Below are 13,426 nucleotides of genomic sequence, written 5' to 3' on the forward strand. Positions count from 1 at the left end.
AGAGACTTGGGGAAGTCTGGGCAAGGGCTTAAGAGGCAAGCTCCTTCCCCGGGAAAATGTCTCCCAAAGTTTGGCCACTAATTCTTGAAACCAACAGTTCTTTTTAAGGGGACTGGAGCTGGAATTAAGGTCAGGTGACATGACTGCATCTCCACGATTATTAAACACTTTGATCACCATCCTTCCTACCTCTTAGATGTAGTTCTACAAACAAGAACTGGAGTACAAATAATAAAGTTCAGAAGTTATCGCACGATTGTCTCATTTGAATCTGAAAGTAGATAAGCGATCCTTGCAAATGCGAGGTTAAGAAGTGGCAGAATAACTATAAAGCCTTGTGCTGCTTATTTCTGTGGACATAACCTTTGTTTTTAGCTCTGGCCCTTGTTTAATAAAAAGAGGTTGAGATTTAGGATTGGCAAAAGCAGAAACTTTCTGAGAAGGAAGAAGGTGAAAGCAAGCATCAATAATAGATAAATAAGATCGGCACAGGCCTGCCAATTGTAGTCCCAGACCTCTAACAAGACCCCATAGAGCAGACAACCCTTTAATAGGAGGCATCCTGTTTTCACTGTGCCTCAAGACGGGGAGCAGAGGTGAGAAGTTCATTGCATATTGTTTTCTTAGCTCCCCGCTTACCACGGGGCTGTCATTTCCTCCCTTCACCCTCTCAGATGTAAGTCTGTGTTTAGAGGGTTGTAGCAGGCAGTCAGCTCAGTCTTAATATTCTTTATTAAAGATCAAATAAAAACACAAAAAGGAGACGCAGCCTGAAGAGCTTCCTCATGGCAGGGGGCCCATTTCTTGGAAAAATGACTGTCCATTTGTTTTGTCATGTGTCCTCCCCATTAGAGGTTCCCGGAGTGCTCCTTGGCATCATCTGTAATCACACACCCTCAGCAGAACCCTGTGAGAATGATTTTTCTGTAATGAAAAGATCAGAGCCTCTGGGGAAGAGAGGAGAGGAGAAGGAGAGGCTTTAGTGTGTATGCTAGGTTGGAGGAACAGATAGAAAGAATGCAATACTCTTACATTACATGTCATATACACCTAAGTGGAATAAGTTACCCCATTAACCTTTTTATTCTGCACTTTCAGGGATGGTTTACTGAAAATACTAGTTCAATATACATCCATTCTGGTGAATATTCTATATTAGCACACTAGTAAGCAGAACTTCCAAAAATTTATATCGAGGATGAAGCTCCTCCCAGTGATGACATTGTGAAAGGGCCATTGCAGACGAGTCTGTCTTCCGTCTTCATTACATGCTTATAACATTTAGTACTAGGGATCTTAGATAGTTCATCAATGCTAAATAATAGTCAGGTGGTCATTCAACATAAGTGATCATTTTTCCCTCCAAAGTCTCCTCCCTAGCTCTAGGCTTGGTACATTACATGGCTCATCTCTTTTATCCCTGTGCCTGAGCCCTGTTCATTCATTCATTTATTCAGTGCTTACTTACGAACAGTCCTTGAGGGCACAATTAGAAAAAATCAGAAATGATTGCTAACTTCATACAGTTTGTATTTGAGACAGGGAGACAACCAATAAACAAATAAATGGGTATAAATGAGTACACAGGACACATTTTGTGTAACCTTATACAAGGAAAAAGAAGCAGTGTTGCCATGAAAAAGAGAAATAGAGATAACCACCATAGATTGGGCATCAGAGGAAGCCTTTCTAGAGGATGGGAAAGAGCCAGGAGAAATGTACTCTAGAGAAAAAGCAGATGCATGAAGATTCTAAGTCTGGCTTTTGTCTGACCAAATCTTTTTATGGTCTCTTAGCCCTCCCTACTTTGTTTCTGCTCCTCTTCTCACAGACAAAAAGGCTTGGAGTTAGCTCTGGAAACCAGCAGTTTGTAAAGGCCTTGCTTCTTACCAGCAAAATTATTTGCTAATCATGCTATGTCTGTCTACTTACCTGCTGTGTTTTCCTGCAGTCAGTCTACCTCACCCTTGTAAGTCACATTCCAGCCACCTTCTTAATGCTGTTTTCATTACTTCTCTTTGTCATTAATTCAAATCCTTTCCTTCCTTTCCTTTCCTTCCTTCCTTCCGTCCTTCTGTCCTTCCTTCCTTCCTTCCTTCCCTCCTTCCTTCCTTCCTTCTTTCCTTACTTTCTTGCTTTGCTGTGCTGTGCTTTGCTTTGCTTTGCTTTTTAATAGAGACAGGGTCTTGCTATGTTGCCTATGTTGCCTAGGCTAGTCTTAAATTCATGACCTCGAGCAATCCTATTGTCTTGGTCTCCCAAAGTGCTGGATCAAATCCCTCTTCTAAACTTGTGCTTATTGATTGCACTAACTCATCAGATCTAATAGAAGGAGCATTTCCTCTAACACCAACTGCTATCCTCTGTCTTGGAATGTGATTCATATCAACAGTCAGATCTTGCTTTTCTTTCATTTCACTAAAAAAAATTCCCTTTAACTGAGGACCAGCCTTGGAACCTCCCTCGGCCAAGCCCTCAATGACTGACCTCCTAGCCATCCGTACCCTGACTCCAGCAATGGGAACTAGACAGTGTCCGATTATGTTTGTTGATGCAACAACTAGTAATATTTCCATAAATCAAGTCAGAGACATAAATTGGGTGTTTGTAAGAATGGGGTCTGAAGTTAAGCCGCTGGCTTTGAATCTTGGGTCTCACTGGCTGTGAGACGTTGGAAAAAACACAGCCTATTTCTGCCTCAAGATTTTCAAATATAAAATGGAGCCATCTTATATAACTCACAGGGGTTTTGGAGGCTCAAGGAAGAAAGTACGTGCAAAGTACTTAAAATGCTATCTGGTACACGGTACAAATCCCCAGAAAATATCATCTAGAGCTACAAAGGGAAATCAATCAGTAACTTGTTATGAGCTGTAGCATACACACTAAGAGGTTTTGGTCTAAGAAGCATAGAAAATAAAACTGTAAATCATAAAAATTTAGATATGAGATTAGAGTGGGTCCAGGTTAAGACTGAGCCACCAGAATACTGAATTCTGTGCCATAATTTTCCTCATATTTATTCTAATTTGAAAAACAAATCATATTACTGAGCATGTGTATGTAGGGCTGAGTGTGTGAATCTGGACCAGTTATCCCTGACTTCTGCAAAGGAAGACATTCAGCGGCCCAACAAATGGATCATTTTCCTCTTTGGGCTCCACTGACACTCTGCCCCTCCTTCACCGTCAACTCAAGAGTTAGAATGAGATGACCCTTCCTATGCTTCAGTGGTTATTAATTTCTACACATTCAACAATGTCAAATTTCTGTGCTTATAGCTTTCAATATTTTAAGCTTCCCAAAGGGATCCCACTTATATCCTAAAGATATATGATATAGACATATAAGAATGTAAATAGCAGCATATGACACTCATACACAACTGCATGTTAATTGGTTATGTAGACAACAAATGGATGATATTGTGACATATAAAGACATCATATAAAGACAAGGTCATGGAAATTGGATAGAGGTTTGAGAGCCATAAGTTTAGACTATTCATTTTCCCAGATGCTTGCAGCCAGTTTGAAATGCAGCTTGCATAGAAACATGACTCTGCCAACTCCAGCCAGCTACAGACTCCTGCCATTAGTGATAAATGACCTTGGTAGTCTTGAAAATGAATAGTATCCAGTGTTATAAGGTGGCCCTGTTCCAGATGATGTTTGTTTACGTGCAGCAATTAGAGTCCAGCTGCTATAGGGAGGCAGTCATAACCTCAGCTGCATTTTAGGAAAAGTACAGGTAAAGCACCTAAAATGGTATTGGATTTATACGAACTGAAGGAGTTGAACTTTGTAAAAATGTGTCCAAAGGGCTGCATGAAATCATGAACCTCTGTGGGCTCATCCTGACACTCCAATCATGTTGCCCTGAACAGTGGCAAAATCTATTCATTCAACAAAAAGGACCTGCACTGGGACTTCCATGAGGAAAAATAGAAAACGTCCAAGCCCTCAAGGCAACCATCATGAACTCACACTTGGATTGTAGACCCAAACCTCTCTTTCTGAGCAGTTTGAATTCCAAGACTTCAATTCAGTAAGGAATTGGTGCAGTGTGAGGCCATTGGGGGATAAGGCAAAAAGTAAGAAGACGGAGACCTAAGAGAGATCAGACCTACTGTATTGGATTACACTTAGCAGGTCCCAGTACAGCCTTTGAAACTCCATCTTTTTTTCTGAGAGTGTGACCTATTAAAGTCTCCTGACGGTGTAAGTGCATCAGCTGTGTGTATGCACCAAAGTAGATAACATTGCAAATAAGAATGCTATGCTATCTGGCTTTATCACATTTAGCATCCCTTTTGAAGTTAAAGACAAGATTATCCTGTAAATGCTTGGCAAGCCACAGTTAATCCTCATCTTCATGAGGGAACATGAAAGGACACCCTTAACACTCAATATCAGCTCGTGGTTTTGTGTTATGAATGTGAGGGTTGAATTTGATGCTACAGTGGTGAAACCCATCATGTCAATATTGTAGATGATGCTCCACTAGCCATAACAACAAGGCATTTATTTTTTCATAAAATGTGTGCATTGAATTGGTCTTTTCTATATCAAATCCACTGAAGATTTCAGTGCTATTTCAGCTTTCAGAAACTAGGAACTTAAAACCATGGTTTATGACAATAGATCTTAAGCAAACAGAGATAATAATTTTGCTGGCGTGTTTTTTGGTTGTAAGGTGTGTTTCCTGGTGGCTATCTTTGTCGTCGTATAGTAAGCCATCATGTGTCCCTTCCCAAAAGCCTGAGGATATTTTAGTGAATCCATGTTTAGGAAAAGCATGGGGCAATTTTGCCTGAAAGACAAAAAAGAACTCATTTCTTATTTGTAGGTCCTTCTGGTCCTGATTATTATGTCAGAATCAGAAGAGACTGAGGCTAAAGATGACTTCTCATATGATTTATAGACCTGGTAGAACTTCACTGCTAATTCCTTAAATCATAAAACAAGTTAGTCTAATTTTAATCAAAATATTTCTGATTCTTTGAGGTAAAGAGCTTGCATTATTTCAAGGAAATGTGTGTTAAAGACTTTCTTGCTAATTTTAAACTAAGCTTCTAGAAGTATGTACTTAAAATGATTTTAGATATGTGTATGTGTATGTATCTATATATGTAGGTATATAAAAAAGCGAAATAGCTTACAATTGAATCATTTAAAATTGTACTTTTTAAGTAGCTCTTTTAAATGTACCTAGAATTTACTTTGAAGGTGACTGAGTGATGACATAGAGAAGTCAATGTCATTGAAAGAATAGTTTTTTACTTCTAGTACCCCAAAAGAGAAGGCATATCGTCCTGTGGGACCATGTGGGCAAGCACCAGGGTTATCAGGAGAAAAGAGTTAGGGGAAGGCGTCAATGAGAGCCTTTAATTCTATAGTGGCAGGACACTGTTAGGTGAAAAAACCTCCTGTAGGGCAGGAAGCAAAATATAGGTGTTGGGGTTTGTGGCTGGAAGATTTTTAATATGATTTTTCTGTACCTGTGAAAACACAAGATGGTATGAATGTAAACTACTTTAGCTGTTAATTTGGCCTATGATTTCCAAGACGCCAAATCATCAATTGCAGAATATCAAGAATTATTCTTACAACACTGTAGACTAACACTTATCAACTGAAATGTCTTTGTTAGATACTTACCGAAAATAGTCTTTTAACACTTTGAAATTATATTTATGAAATATTCTCATCAATTATTTTGTAGTAGGAAAAAATAGAAATATATATGCTGGTAGGAAGCAATTTATCTTTTAAATATATTTCATTCTTGATGAAATAACCACAAACCATTCAGCAACACTTAAAAGATTGCTTTTTTTTTTTTTTTTTTTTTGCTTCTGTTAAAGTTGAGAAGAGGCTCTGATAAAATGTGCACTAAAATTGCTGTTTGTCAGCACTGTGCACACAAAAAAGTGTGTGTGTGTGTGTGTGTGTGTGTGTTTAATTGGTTCAATTAGTATTCTGCTGTAATCTGCTCATCACATAGAAACAGCATCTAAGAGAGGGCTTGACATTCAGAATCAATAATGTGCTGAACATTTAAGTGTCACAGCAAATATCAATAGGCCCAAAGTCATTCACGTGCTGGGCAAAGTCTAATTGGCAATGCAACCAGAATGTCCAATTTACTTACAAATACTTCCTGCTGGAGCTCTTCCCCTCATTCATATCCAGATGTGGGCATGTCACAGGGTTGGCAAATTCAGGAGCCCACACTGGCTCAGCATGACTGCTCTCTCTCTCTCTGGGTGCAGCAGCTCACCCTACATCACACAGGACTTAAACCCAGGCTGTCAGACCATGAATTGGGTACTTTGGGGCCAAGTACACAGCATTGCTCTGTTCTCTAATTTTATGTTTATATTTGAGATGTAATTTTTTAAAAGACTGTAAACAAAGAAAATAATGTTAAAATTAATTGAACATGAAAAATCTAGTAGTCTCTGAACAAAATCCATATTATGACAAAGTTAAATGGAGAAGTGGGCTGTAACGTATACCTACAGGCTGAGTAGACATTGTGAAAAGAACCTTGTAACTCCAGGTGATGGGAAGCAGTGATGTACTGGAAATGGAAGGGGACTAGAATATGGAGACATAAAACCCTGTCACTCATTGTTCCCTTGTTATCTTTAACATCACCACTTACCCTCTCTGAGCTTCAGTTTCCTGTTTGGTAAGAGAAGAAAATATTTCATGTCTTATTTACTGGTTACTGATCAAATGAAACAATTAGAAAATGTAACATATTATTTAGCATTGTTTGTTTCCACCAGCTCATTTGTTTTAAAGTTTAGATTTATACTTCTTAGGCTTTTTTAGAAACAAAATAGTTGAATTTAGCCAGACAGCTTGTTATAAATTGAAGAATAACTCTTTCGTATCAACCTCTTACTTTAGGTAGATTGTCTGTATAAATATTATCTTTAAAATAGTTCATTTAAGCACCAGTCTATTACTAACATTGTTGAACAAAAAAATTCCTCATCCTGTAGGTTTCATTTCTCAAAGCACTGCTCAAAATCCAGGTGTCAAAAGGAGTCATGAACATATCACCCAGGTGACAGGCATGTCAGGAACAAAGTTTGGTGATTCCAGGAGGCCAAGACATGTGAATCAGGCATTCCCCAGCCTAGATCCTGAGTCAATACAAAGCTAGTTCATTAGTACTGGAGGACTGCTGGGGTCGTAAGCCAAGAGGATCATTATTAATATCCATTTATTCAAGACTGCTTTTGCATTATTCAATAAATACCTCTGTGTATAGAACAAGTTTCAAAAAAAATAACAGAGAATATAAAGATGATTAAGGGATTGTCCCTTATGAGAAAGTATACAGGAAACAAAACTCTCTGCAAAAAATTCCCCAGGCTTTCCTCAACAAAGTCGTCAACCTAGGCATATCCCACAATAGTACTTTTCTTTCTTTCTGTGTGTAGTGGTTTAAATAGTTTTCCCCAAAAAATTCGTGTCTATGCAGAACTAGTGAATATGACCTTATTTGGAAATAGGGTCCTTGCAAATGTCGTCAAATTAAGATGTGGTCATACTGGACTAGGGTGAGCCCTAAAACAAATATAATGGATGGCCTTGTAAGAAGAGGGCAATTTGGAAGCAGAGCAACCAAGGAGAAAAAGCCATATGAAGAGAGAAGCTGAGACTAGAATTAGGCAGCCATGAGAACAAGCATGCCAATGATTGCTGGCAACCACTGGAAGCTAGGAAGAGAAAATTATTCTTTCCTAGACCCTTCAGAGGGATCGTGGCTTTGCTGACATCTTGGTTTCTAGACTCTATAACCTTAAAAAATACATAATTTTCTGTCATTTTAAGCTACTCAGTTTGTGGTGTTCTGTTATGACAGCCCAAGGAAACTAATACACTAGGGGAATTAAGACGTGCTATTTCTCTTTGGAGCAAATGTCATTTAGATAGCCAGGGAAATTGATTCAACAGATATCAATCTAGAATAAAATAGGATTGAACGCCAAAAGGATTAGGAAGGAATAGAGAGATCAAGCAGACAAGAAAATTACAGAATTGAATACTTGATTAAAGCTAATTTCTTTGGGTTAATTATACTAAGCTTAATCTAACTCACTTTACTGAGGAAAATCTTGAAGAAACATCACTCAAACAGTGACAGTATTAGTATCTCCTCCAAGCAGCCTCTTCCCTGAAGCCATCAGTTGCTGTTGCTGACCCTGCCTTGTTTCTGTCTTTGTCTTCCCAGTTTTTCCACCATGGGACCTGCCGGCGTTTCAAAAGCCCATCCCCAATTCCACAGCCGTCCCTGACAAGATAGAAAGCAGCGCCAGCTCCATCATTTGCTACAACTTATAAAAGAGAAAGAGAGCGAGAATGTCTAATACGTCAAGTATTACAGTAATTACTTTCACATACATAGATTCATCATTCATTCATCCCTCACTCGTATTTGTCCTATTTTTATTAAGGATTGCTTAAGTGCCTGGCATTAAATCAAATTTTCAGGATTCCAAGTTGGACAAGAGAATAGTGGTCTCTGCCCTCTTTTCCACTTAGGTTCATCTTTTTTTCCCTTATCCTAGGAGTTACAACTTGCTCCATTTGCTGAGTTCCTGTGTGGCCTCTGAGCCTCACCTGACCAAGGATCTAATATTCAGGCACACACACCTGTCTGAAATTTAAGCCCCATACAGCACCTTTGCAGACCAATCCCATTGAGATTTGCTTAGTTTCCTGCATTGGGCTTCTTCTCTGACAACTCCCCTTTAGCATTTGTCCTGTTGTCCTTAGGGCCTGATCTCCACTGTGGCACAAAATCAAGCCTAAAATCTAGCAATGGTTGGGGATCCTTGGCTAGCATTTAGTAGCTTTCCTTTCTTAGAGTAGAGTCTCTTCCTAATATGCTGCTTCCCCCTAAATCATTCACTTTGTCTGCCAAGTAGACTTTAAATATTCATTTGGTATTTACTATGTGCCAGACACCATTCTAAAGATACGAGGCTAACCATGACAGGTACAGTTTCTTCTGTCATGGAACTTAGTTCTACAGAAAGCAATAGACCAAGAAAAGAGGGAAAAACCCATAAAATGGACCAAAAATCCCCAAGTAGTATACAATAAACAAAACAACTGTCAGGACTAAGGCATCCTATTAAAACAAAAACGAAAAGAAGGAGCTGAAAGAAAATAAAAGAAGAGGTTGGGGAAGATCTATCCAAGGAGATGTCATTTTAAACTGATGATAACAAAAGGAATAAGTGAAATTAGCCCATAATTATGGATAAAATTACACAAGTCCAGGCTAATAGTCTGTACAAAGACCCCGTGGCATTGCAAACCACGTTGTATTCCAAGAACTGAGAAAAGACACATAGGTAGGGCATTGTTTGTGAATGAAAAGAGTGATTTTATTAGCTCTCTATTGCTGCTGTCACATAATACCACAAATTTAGTTGCCTAAAACAACACAAGTTACAGTTCTGGAGGTCAGATGTTTGAAGTGAGTCTCCCTAGGCTAAAATCAAGGTTGCCAAGGAGTCCATGTCCCTGCCTTTTCTGGCCTCTAGAGGCAGCCTGTTTTTGCTTATGGTCCCCCTTTCTGGCAATCGCATCATTCCAACCTCTGCTTCTGTCATCACCTCTCCTCCCCTGACTCTGACCTTCCTGCCTCCTTCTTCTGAGGACCCCTGTGATTTCATTCGGCCCACACACATAATTCAAGCTAATCTTATCTCAACATTCTTAACTCACCTCTGCAAAGTTCTCTTTGCCAGGTAAGGTAACATATTTACAGGTTTGAGGAATTAGAATGTCAACATTTGGTGGGGAAGTGGGAGACGTTATTCTGTCGACCTCAGTGACATAAAGCAATATTGGAGATATGTAAAAGTTCAAGGCAGAATACTTAAGTCATAGTAAATAATTCGGATTTTGTGAAAATGTGAAACTATGAAAGGTTTTAAGAACATAAGTTGTTTTGTAACATATGTTTTTTAAAAGATGATTTATACAACTATGTGGAGAAAAGATTCAAGATGGGAAAGTGGGCTAACTCAAATCAAAGAGAAAGAAATTTATCCCTGTAAATTGGATAAGAGATGGCAGGTGTCTAGACTAAAATGGTGACAGTGGAGATGAAGAGTAATAGGAAAAGTCAATTAAAACAACTGAACTTAATAGTAGAATCTATATGAGTAGAGTGAAGAAAAACTCAAGAATCAAGGATAAATCTCAGGGGTTTTGTATTTTATATTATTTATTTATTTATTTTTTGTTTTGAGATGGAGTCTTACTCTGTCACCCAGGTTGGAGTGCAGTGAGCGATCTTGGCTCACTGCAACCTCCACCTCCAGGGTTCAAGCCATTCTCCTGCCTCAGACTCCTGAGTAGCTTGGACTATAGGCACGTGCCACCACACCCAGCTAATTTTTGGATTTTTAATAGAGACGGGGGTTTGCCATGTTGGCAACACTGCTCTCGGACTCCTGACCTCAGGTGACTGGCCCGCCTCAGCCTCCCAAGGTGCTGGGATTATAGACTTGAACCACCACGCCTGGCCAATCTCTGGTTTTTAAATATGTATTTTACAATGGGGAGAGGAGAAGAAGGGAAGGTACAGGAGGGGAGGGGAGGGAAGGAAGAGGAAGAGAAAGAACTCTGAACTCCCAGGCACCAATTTTTGGCCTCTGACTGTCACAGGTTCAGCTGCTGTCTCTACACTGGGCCTCTGATTGTCATCTTTACACTTGAAATGATTCTTGCAGTCCTTCTGAATTACATTCTCACCCTCCTGGGATATGATAGAAAGCATTGTTTATCCATTTATACTCTAACTCTAGTTTTTATTTACCTGTTCTCTATCGTCACTGTTAATAATTCCCACTCTTCATTTAATAAAAATTTTTTTAATGTTCCTCAGCTAATGACTTCCAAATGAAGCTACGTCCCATCTAATATTCAACTATTAAAATAATAGTGTCTTCCTAAGAAAAAAGGCCCAGGTTTCCATATAGTCCCAGGACTCCTGAAGGCCCTTCAGGGAAAGGAAAATATGTCAATCCTAGAACCCAATAAAGTCAGAGAAGACTTTGAAAAATCCAGTTTAATACCCTTTACACTTCATATGTGGGGAAACCAAAGCTTCAAACTCCATTTACTGACAGATGCAGGGCAGGTACAAAAAACTCAGACAACAAAAGCCTTCACATGACAAGGACGCCTTTTCCTGAACCATGTTATTTCTAGACAGATAAAAATAATAATCTGATGCCAACATGTTCTTGCCTCCGTAGATACAATAATGATGAGATACGTTATGGAATCTCAGTAGTTTTTCTGTACTCTGTGATACTTAAAACAAACAAAATAAAATCTTTTCCAAGGTTGACTAAGCCTTCAGATATCTCTTTATGTGAAGAAAAAAATTGGGGAGAATTATGCTGCCCTAACTAGAAGAAAAAGCCATAAATTGTCTCCATCATGTTATGCTAATGAAAGACGTCCAGTCAGCAACCCTAAAGACTGAAATCGTTCTTTTCCAGAGATGGGCAAAACTCAGCCTCAATGAGTATTTGGAAGGTGGACCGGGGAATGCTAATTCAATTTCCATGACCAATTCAATCTCTGACCCTCTTTCTCAAGTTCCAGCAGTTCCTGATGATCATCAATTGTAAAGGTCTTTTTGGCCACGCTAGGATCTTAACTAAGACCAATAACTCATTTCATAAGTCACCGAACAGTTGACAAAGGATAATGACTTTCAGTCAGTCTTAAGCTGGGGATAGATTCCAACCAAAGACATAAAGGTGAAAGTCCTCTACCCAGTGTCCATTATGCAGCTCCAAGGTAGTTAATTTATGCTTAATGCAATTGTATATTTGAAAGCTGTAAAGACCCAAGTGATAATTAATCTTCAAGAATGCATTTAGTTGTGACTTATCTTGCTGAAAGGTTTTCCCACAATGTACTTTGGAAAGTGGCACTTGCAAACTCCTCCACATTAAATAGGTACGACTATGTGTCCAGAGGTTAGCCAAGCACAGTGTGTTTTTGTAGAACTCTTTGGAGCAGCAGAGTAAAATTGAATTCGAGTTGTACATACATGATAATACTAGAGTTTTAGTGGTTGATTTTTTTCTGCTGAAGGGAAGTTCTATGGTAAGTGATAGAATTTTTTTTATATCGCTCAGTGTTTTCCAATTGGTAATAAACATACTCATTAAACACACTGAAATCTTTTAACAAGAGTATTTGACTATCAATGGAGTATTATTTAACTATCATGGATAAACACTGAGATTCTCGGCAGAAAATTGCTCCACATGTTTATAAAAGGTGTAAAGATCTCTGTTTCATAGGATTGTTGTGGCTAGTGGAGATATTAAAATTCTCTGACCCAAGCCTCTTATTTTGCAAGTGAGAGAACTGAAGCCCAGAGTGCTTGCATAACTTGCTGATGCTCAGACAACTTATACAGTTTAACCTACATTTTTGATTAGCGTCCAAGGTAGTTTTGACTTTATCATCCTTTCTCACTTACATCACATTCTGTTGGAATAAAGCAGAGAATAATACTAACAAATCAAATAAGTAATATAAAAATATAGAACTTTTAAAATAAGTTTATCTATGCATTTTTTGCTTGTAAAACATATTTTGTTCCTGACATATAAGATGCCTTCTCCTAGGAAAACTGGCAAGTCCAGTAGGCTGTTTGTTTATTAATTATTAACCATGTGCTGGACAGCACCCAAGGTAATTTAAGGGAGAACCCCAAAATGCACAAGGCACTCTTCCTTCCTTGGTAGAGCTTAGAATCAAACTGGAGATAATAAGAATGTCAACAATAAAATCAATACTTGGAAAGTAACTTAAGGTTGGGGGAAGATAGCTGTGTCAGAGGAGATATTTGGCAAGAACCAAAATTGCTGTGGTTTTGCCATTTAGAACTCAGGTAAATGGAGGAAACGAAATATTAAAAACTGGAAAAACAAAGTCAGCAAAGAAATAAACTGGAAACTACAGTCATAGTATAAGAGGGATTCAAACAACCTGGAGGAAATACAGATCCACTTTGCTTTGGGATGGAGCATAGAATTCTTGGCTAAGTCTTCTTGATTTTAGAACTTTGTTCATTGTCATTCTCTCCACTCAAAAACAATGTTTGAAAAATTGCTTTTTTGATGTTATAATGTGCATTTATCACTTTGACTTTGCTACTTCTTTCCGCTCTCAAAAGTATTTTTTCATAGCCTTAACCTGGAAATTGCATTTATTCATATGCTATAAGCCAGAAACGATGGGATGTGGAGAGATACTGGAATAAAATGATGAATAAAATGAAGGTGATCCAAACTTTTTACAGTCTATGGGAAGGCATGGAACCAATTACAATGAAGTGTGACAATATCTTTGTATAA

The 13,426-nt window shown here is 38.5% G+C and overlaps 1 long non-coding RNA gene across 1 annotated transcript in view; it reads right to left on the reverse strand.

Moving 5' to 3' along the window:
* Positions 1-714: 714 nt before the first annotated feature.
* LOC111539591 overlaps positions 715-13,426 on the reverse strand; it is a 329,705-nt gene continuing 316,993 nt past the window's right edge. The window contains exon 6 of the long non-coding RNA XR_002730729.1: positions 715-947. This is a non-coding gene — a long non-coding RNA (uncharacterized LOC111539591). The remainder of the gene's footprint in view (positions 948-13,426) is intronic.

Source organism: Piliocolobus tephrosceles, chromosome 18 (assembly GCF_002776525.5).
Source record: "Piliocolobus tephrosceles isolate RC106 chromosome 18, ASM277652v3, whole genome shotgun sequence".
Classification (NCBI taxonomy): Eukaryota; Metazoa; Chordata; class Mammalia; order Primates; family Cercopithecidae; genus Piliocolobus; species Piliocolobus tephrosceles.